The 8,601-nt window shown below is 44.5% G+C and overlaps 1 pseudogene; it reads right to left on the bottom strand.

Moving 5' to 3' along the window:
- Positions 1-357: 357 nt before the first annotated feature.
- LOC120868586 lies at positions 358-1,398 on the bottom strand (annotated as a pseudogene).
- Positions 1,399-8,601: the final 7,203 nt, after the last annotated feature.

Raw genomic sequence — 8,601 nt, 5'->3', positions numbered from 1 at the left:
GACAGCATCAGAGCGGCCCCCACAGCCCCCCCCCCCAAACCAGTGACCATTCAAGAAATCAGTTTGTGACTCACCCATGGTTAAGCTGGTAAAGAATCTGCCTGCAATGCAGGAGACAGATTAGACACAGGTTTGATCCCTGGGTCAGGAAGATCCCCTGGAGGAGGAAATGGCAACCCATTCCAGTATTCTTGTCTGGGAAATCCCATGGACAGCGAAGCCAGGTGGGCTATAGTCCACAGGGTCACAAAAGAATCGGACATGACTGAAGCAACTTAACACAATCGCACAGCACATGGGCATCCTTTCAGAGAGCCTGTTATGTCCATTTTCCCTTTCAAAATGCTCTCTGCAAGCTTAAAAACAAAAGACACATAGGATCATGGCTAATAACACATTTTTTATGTCTTTTAAGTAGTTTTCTCCCTTCCTGCTAAACACCTTGCAGCTGCAGAGGATCGCCTTGAAGGTGTTGCACAGCTCCAGGCTCCAGGAAAGCATAGACCAGCAGGTTGATGATGGCGGCGCACACGATGAGGACCAGATGGGTGTTGGAGTGGGCAGTGTAGCAGACACAGTGAGGTTGGTGGGGCAGGTTATGATGAGGACGAGGTGGGGGAAGAAGGGGGCCCAGCAGAAGATGGGGACCCCCAGCAGGCTGGTGATGGTGACTGCCCCCTTCATACACAAGTGCTGCTGGCCAATGGGCCACCCCCTCGGCGGGCAGCTGTGCAGCGATGTGCTCGATGTGAAGCAGGGTGAAGAGGAGCAAGTGCACATAGAGGGTGCCCATGAGCAGCAGCATGGCAAGGAACATGCTGATCAGGCACACGATGACCATGTTGCTCTCGGAGTAGACAATGAACTCCACACTGCAGACCCTGCAGACCAGCCAGATGGCTGCAATCAGGGCCAGCACCTTCCACACGGTCATGATGCTGGGGTAGCAAATATGTAGAAGATGGTGGTGTACCTGTTGACTGCAATGGCCAGGAGGTTGCAGATGGGGGCCACCAGGGAGAGGCAGATCATGGAGTCAAAGACATTGTCCATGTGCTGGATGAACTGGTCCTTGAAGGTCCGGTAGTCGCTGTTGACCACGAGGATCATGAGAGTCTCCAGGGCATTGGACATGCTCACCAGCATGTCAGGCATCGCCAGGCTGCAGAGGAAGATGTATATGAGGGAGTGCAGGTTGCCATTCCTGACCACAGCCAGGATGACCAGGATGTTTTCCAGAAGGCTGATGATGCCCAGGGCCAGGAAGACCTCAGGCTTGATGAAGACCTGCTCGCAGAAGCTGCTGCTGCTCTGATTGCTGAAGTTAGGGGCTGCGAGATGCTCTGAGCTGGTAGGCAGCGATGGTTGAGCAGAGTGCAGATAGCATGAAGCATTCATTGCTCACAGTCGGCTGGCTGATCAGAGGAGGGGCTCCAGCAGGGTCCCAAGGCTGCAGTTGCTGCTGATTCCAGGAAAGAAAAAAATTCCTTCCATATCCTTCTTTTAGATGCTTTTCCGTACACTCTTAGATTTTGTTCCTCCCCAGAATAAAAGGATGGAGAGAGGGAGAGAGAGAAAGAGAACAATAGGGAGAGCGAGGAAAAAGTCAGCTTGGAGACATACAGAGTACTTTCCTCTGCTTCTCCAGGATGAGCAGTTTTAATAGAAACTCTTCTTCTCTCTCTCTCTCTCTCTATCCCTTCTTACCTTCCTTCCATCTCTCCCTCTTTTCCCCTCTCACATCCCCATCTGGGAACAGAAACTCAGCCAATGGCTGGTACAGTTACGGCAGTTTTCATGGTAAGTCATGGGACGTGGTACCTGTTGTTAGGAGTGAGGGGTGGACACTCAGTTTATATACATTGGCTGGAGGCTTCAGTGCAGCGAAATGACCAGTGAGCATTGGGCACCTCTCTGACTGACAGTGCCGACTCCCAGGGCTTGGATTTGGAGATTCAAAAGCAGCCTGGTGCTCTCTACGGGCCGGGCTGCTCATCTCTCCATTGATTGGGCTGAGCAGTTTCTGTCTAGAAAACGGCCACAGCCATCCTTTCATCCATTTATTTGCTCATTCTTTTTTTTTTTTTGATAGCAAACATTTACTAAATGCCTACCATGTGTCGAGTTTCTGCCCTGTGCAGGAACATCCTTGTTTCTTCCAAACTCAGAGTCTGGGGTGGAAGATGAGAAATCCGGCACTTTTATTATAGGGGGATACATACTTGAATCAGGGAATGCCAGGGGCTGGGGGAGTTCAGAGGGGACCCCCTCACCTGAGAGGTCAAGGGACGTTCCTGGAGGAAGAAGCCTCTCAGCTATGACTTCAAAGAACAGAGGGGATGCCCAGTGGTGAGGCGGGGGCTGGGGTTGAAGGAGATAGAAGAGGATTCCTGGCAGAGGGAATAGCATGCTTACAGCCTGCAGGCTAACAGCAGTGTTTCCTCACCCTGGACATAGGAGTCACCTGTAGGATGTGGTCACGGGGATCGCATCTGACCTCCTGAATCAGAATCACCCAGGGACGGGAGGTGGGTAGGTGTGTTTTCACTTTCTAACGGGTGAGGGAGGACATAGCCAAGGTTGAGACCTATGGAAAAGAAAGCTTGGTGCTTCTGAAGGACTTTAGTTTTCTCTTGCCAGAGTGTGGAGCCAGGAGACATAATTTGAGAAGTGAGCCTGCCGTTTTTTTCTTTTCCTAAGTGGAGAAAAGCCAGGATCCTGAAGGGCAGTCTCAGCTGAGTGTAGGAGTTTTTGACTGTATCCAGAAGCCAACAGGGGGCTGTGGAAGAGAGGAGGTGGGGTTTGCAATTTAGAAGGATTCCTCATTGCCTGGTGGAGACTGCCTCAGGAGAGGATGAGTCAGGAGCCTGGGGGGCCAGGGCTGCAGAGATTCACAGTGAGATGATGGTGGCCTGAAGCAAGGAGGTGGCCGCGGGGCCCTGGAAGGAGTGGACAGAGATGCTTGGGGTGGTGGGTTCTGGAGATGTGAGTGTGATGATTAGGACAGCACAGGGAACACCTCTGCTTCCTTCTTAAGTAACAGGAAGAACAGAGATGGAAAATGCATTGGTTGGCCAAAAAGTTCGTCCAGGTTTTCTGTACTATCTAATGGAAAAACCTAAATGAACTTTTCAGTCAGCCCAATAGAAGGCAGAATTTAGCAGCTGACTTTGATACTTAGTTCATGTCAGATGTGATGCTGGACAGGAGGATGATGTAAACTCTGGACACAATAAGTCTGCTTCCCCAGCCCTCCTCGCCCAGTACCTGCATATCAATTACAGGTAGACTGATGTTCTGATTATCCAGCTATCAGCTAACTATGTATGTCAGTGTTACTGTGTGTGTATTAGGTAGAAGAAATGTGCATATGAAATAGAAGACAACTTAGAATACTTATGAAACTGTGGGGGTGGAGAGGTCTTAACAAGATAGGCAACCAGATGGGGGAAGGAATAGTTAGGGAATTTGGGATGGACAGGTACCCACTGCTATATTTTAAATGGATAACCAACAAGGACCTACTATAAAGCACAAGGAACTCTGCTCAGTCACATGTGGCAAACTGGATGGGAGAGGAGTTTGGAGGAGAATGGCTACATATACATAGATGACTGCGTCCCTTTGCTGTCCACCTGAAAATATCACAACATTGTTAATCAGCTATATTCCAACACAAAATAAAAAGTGGGGTTTTTTTAAAGAAAAAAAAAAGGCAACCAGAAATTAAGTGTGAAAATATCACCAAAGTCAGAAGACAAACAGGAAGAAAAGACTTTCCATAGGCAAAGATTACTGTCTCTTCAATACAAAGAATACTCTCACATTAATAAGAAAGAGATGATTTACCTCTTAGAACACAGGGCAAAAAAAAACAGGGATAGGAATTCACTGAAGAGGAAATGCAAGTGGCTAATAAACGTATGAAAAGATATTCAGTCTTCTGGGGAATCCAAGAAATGCAAATCAAACTTCAGATTGACAAGGGTGAAAAAGATATCAAATTCAGCAGAGACTGTTGGGAGAAGAACACCCTCATGCATTTCCAGGGTTTGTGGATAGTCTCATCATTTTCAGTGTCTACTAAAATAAAAAGAAATGCACCTGAGTGTGGATCTCAGTCTATGAACTGAGGGGCATGAGAAATACTTCTACTGATTTTCAGCAAAGTGACTTCATTTCTGATGCTAAACCTCTCATGTTCCAGGTTGCAGAAAACACAGTCCTAATCCTTGTGGAGGTTTCTCTTCCTCACCCTCTGGGTCACATCCAGAGGTGTATTTATACTGTCCTGTCTGTGGTTTCGGGGGCCCTCATCTTACCTGTAAAGATCAGACTATTAGGTTTTTGCCCTGCTCTGTGTTTGGCCTGGGCTGAGCACCAGCCATTTTTCTCTGCTTCTGTTCTTTGTTTATGAGCATTGTTGAGAGTGAGCGGGAGGGATCCGGCACCCTCATGCCTAAAGAGTGTTGAGTTGGTCTCCTCTAAGCTCTACTCTCTGCTTTCCTGGGGGAGTAGCACAGACACAGCTACTTTTAAGCTGAAACTGTAGTTTGTTTTCAACTTCTGTGACTCTACTTCTGTTTTGTAAATAAGTTCATTTGCACCCATTTTTTTTAGATTCCGTGTATAAGCAATATCATATATTTGTCCAAATATTTGAACCCCATGACTCGAAGAAACTTTTATTACACAACTGCTTTTAAGATTTACTTGTTTATCTTATTTTTATTTTGTTTTTGTCCCTACCAGGCAGCATATGGGACCTTAGTTCCCGCCTCAGGGATTGAACCCACAGCCCCTGCAGTGGAAGCGCAGTATCTCAACCATTGGAATATTAGGGAATTCACTAAGATCTATTTTTACTTTTACTCAAGGTTCCTAATATTTCTATGCCTGTAAATTTTGCTTTACCTTTTTAAAATTGAGCTATAGGTACCAGAAAATTCATGATTTTGAAATATACAATTCAGTGGGTTTTTGTTTGTTTGTTTTTTCAGCATCTTCGAGAAGTTGCCCAACCAACACCGCTATCTAATTCCAGGACATTTTCATCACTTCATCCCCATTAGCAGTCACTCCTCATTTGCTACTTCCCTCAGTCTCTAACAACTGCTAATCTACTTTCTATCTCTATGTGACAGTAAAAAAATATGCTCATCAAGGCTGTGTTTAACTTTTGGATCACAAAACCTTCCATTTTCTGACTTTCTCATTTTTCAAATTCAAAAACAAACAAACAATACCAATAGCTATAGGTGAAAATGTAAACTGAACCAGCCAACTCTATGGAAAACAAAGCAGAGGATCCTTAAAAAACTAAAAATAGAGTTACTGTATGATCCAGCAATCTCACTCCCGCCTGGGCATATATCTGGAAAAGATGAAAACTCTAATTTGAAAATATACACTCACCCTAGCGTTCATAGCAACACTATTTACAATAGTAAAAACATGGAAACAATCCAAGAGCCCAACAACAGATGACTGGCTTAAGAAGACGTTTATATACAATGGAATATTACTCAGCCATCAAAAGGAACAGAGTATTATCATTTGCAGAATGTGACTAGACCTAGAGATCATATTACTAAGTGAAGTCGGTCAGTAAGAGAAAGACGAATGTGATAAGATATTCCATAAATGTGGAATCTAAAAAATAATACAGATGATTCTACAAAACAGAAACAGACTCACGAACATAAAAAACAAACTTATGGTTACCAAAGCATAAAGGGAGCAGGGAGGGATAAATTAAGAGTATGAGATTAACAGATACAGATACTGTATACAGATACAGGTACAGATACTGTATACAGATACAGGTACAGATACTGTATACAGATATAGATACTGTATACAGATACTGATATTGTATATAGATACAGATACTGTATACAGATACAGATATAGATTAACAGATACTATTATACCTAAGATGGATAAGCTACAAGGATTTACTATGTAGCACATGGAACGATCTTCAATATCTTATAATAACCTGTACTGGAAAATAATCTGAAAAAATACATAATTGAATCACTTTGCTGTACACCTGAAACTAATACAATATTACAAACCAACTATACGTCAAAAAAAAACAAACAAAAAACAACAACAAAAACCCAACAACTATAAATTCTTCTGTATTAAAATTCAGTATAAAAGTGGCAAAGTAAGAACAATCAAAACAACAAAACACAAATCTCTTCCTCTTACTCTCTTGAATTTCAAGATCTTATGAATAGAGAGTGAGTTATTTGTTTTCTGAACACTTCAGTGCAAGGAACAGATCAAGATACTTTTTTTGTGCCTGGTTTTTAAAAAGACCTTGGAGAAGGAAATGGCAGCCCATTCTGGTACTCTGGTCTGGAAAATCCCATGGACAGAGAGGCCTGGTAGGCTACAGTCAATGGGGTCACAAAGAGTCGGACATGACTGAGTGACTTCACTTTCACTCACTTTTTTAAAAAGAACATTCTTTCTTTGCTCTCTGCTGAAACCTCTTTTGGAAACTTAGGGTAAAATTTTGCTTCTCCAAGTCCATTTTCCTATGGTTAGCTGACAACTGTAGCAACTGAGTCAAATTAAGCATAAAAAGCAGTTTTCTGAGGGTAGAAAAACAAAAGATCCATGTTGTTCCCAGTTCTTCTGGTTAAAGGACCAGATATGAGGAATTAAAGCCCTCCATGGTATACAGTGACTTAGCAGCAAGCAGCATGGTATACAGAAAAAATCTCTCTGTATTTTTGGTTGAAAAAAAATCAGTCTTAGCACTTTGTAGTTATACTATTTTCTTCAATCATAGAATTAAGTGCCCTTAACTTTCCTCACTTCCTCTTGTTACCTTTGCCTGTTTAGCACCTGAGTCCTATGTTCTGCGGAGAAGGCAATGGCACCCCACTCCGGTACTCTTGCCTGGAAAATCCCATGGGCGGAGGAGCCTGGTAGACTGCAGTCCATGGGGTCGCAAAGAGTCGGACACGACTGAGCGACTTGACTTTCACTTTTCACTTTCATGCATTGGAGAAGGAAATGGCAACCCACTCCAGTGTTCTTGCCTGGAAAATCCCAGGGATGGGGGACCCTGGTGGGCTGCCGTCTATGGGGTTTCACAGAGTCGGACACGACTGAAGTGACGCAGCAGCAGCAGCAGCAGCAGCCTATGTTCTGAGTGTTGTGTTTCTTGGTGAGGAGGGACATTACTCTGATGACATTACAGGACTGGGGACTACGCCACTGAGTTGTCTCACACCAGGACAGATGATCTCAGACTAGAGCCTCTCAACCTTTGCTGTGCATCTGAATCACCCAGGCAATGCTGATGCTGCTGGGCCACAGACTGTACTGTGAGTAGGGAGGAAAGTGATCTAATCATTTGCAGACATAGATGGAGAAGCTGTGCTAGGAGAGCCAGCCATGTGTGAAGTTCACTCTGTTGATGTGGAAAAGGAGCACCCCATTCTCAAAGGCCCAGTGGATAGGATGCCCCAGTTGCTGGACTCGGTGTGTGACCAGTGTCGGTCACATAAGGGGTTGCCCGGAAGCATAACTCAGGCATTGTTCCTGTTGTGTGGCCTCTAAGCTCAATGTTCTGACCTCCCCAGAGAGGTTGTGAGCCACTCAATATCATTTAGTAAATTTCTCTTCTGTTTAAATTAGCCAGAGTGGGTTTTGTTACTTATAACCAAGAATCTGACCCACTCTTGCATTCCAATCGGGGTCAATAGGTATTGACTACCTGAAGGGCTGGGTATGAAGAATCCATGGCTTCATCCCACTTGGAAAAAGAGTTCTGGGATATATTAGTGATGAAGACCCTGATGCTGGGAAAGACTGAAGGCAAAAGGAGAAGAGGGTGGCAGAGGATGAGATGGTTAAATAGCATCACTGACTCAGAGGACATGAGTTTGAGCAAATTCCAGGAGATGGTGAAGACAGAGAAGCCTGGCATGGTGCAGTCCATGGGGTCGCAAGGAGTCGGACACGACTCGGCGACTGAACGACAAGAGCTAACACAGGAATGGAAGCCTGCACACTGTGCCTCTGACACCCCTGTATCACTGTCTGTATGAGCTCCTTTTCCTGCTCTAACAAATCACCCCAAACTTAGCAGCTTAAAATATCAGAAATGTATTCTCTCCCAGTTGTGGATCAAAAATCCAAAAGAGGTTAGCAGGGTGCATTCCTTCTGGAGGTGACAGGAGAGAAGCTGTTTTCTTGCATGCCTCAGCTTCTAGAGGCCACCTGCAAGTCCTGGCTCATAGCCCCTTCCCCCTGTTTCAAAGCCTGCCTTGTCCCGTCTTAAATCTCCCTCTGACTCTGACCTCTGTCATTACATCTCCTTTTGTAACTCCTGACTCTACTGCTTCCCGCACTACAGGAACCCTCGTGATTACACTGGGTCCGCTAGGGTAATAATCTAGGATCACTTCCCATCTCTAGACCCATAACCTTTTTTTCTTTTAAGTTTTTTATTTTATTTACTATCTTATTTTATTAAAACATTTTTATTGGAGTATAATTGATTTAAAACGTTGTTAGTTTCTGCTGTATAGCAAAGTGAATCAGTTATACAAATACATATAGCTACTCTTTTTT

The sequence above is a fragment of the Oryx dammah genome, unplaced genomic scaffold, assembly GCF_014754425.2.
Source record: "Oryx dammah isolate SB20612 unplaced genomic scaffold, SCBI_Odam_1.1 HiC_scaffold_10, whole genome shotgun sequence".
Classification (NCBI taxonomy): Eukaryota; Metazoa; Chordata; class Mammalia; order Artiodactyla; family Bovidae; genus Oryx; species Oryx dammah.
Note: the sequence above shows the minus strand (reverse complement) of the source record. Positions and strands in the feature narration are given on the sequence as shown.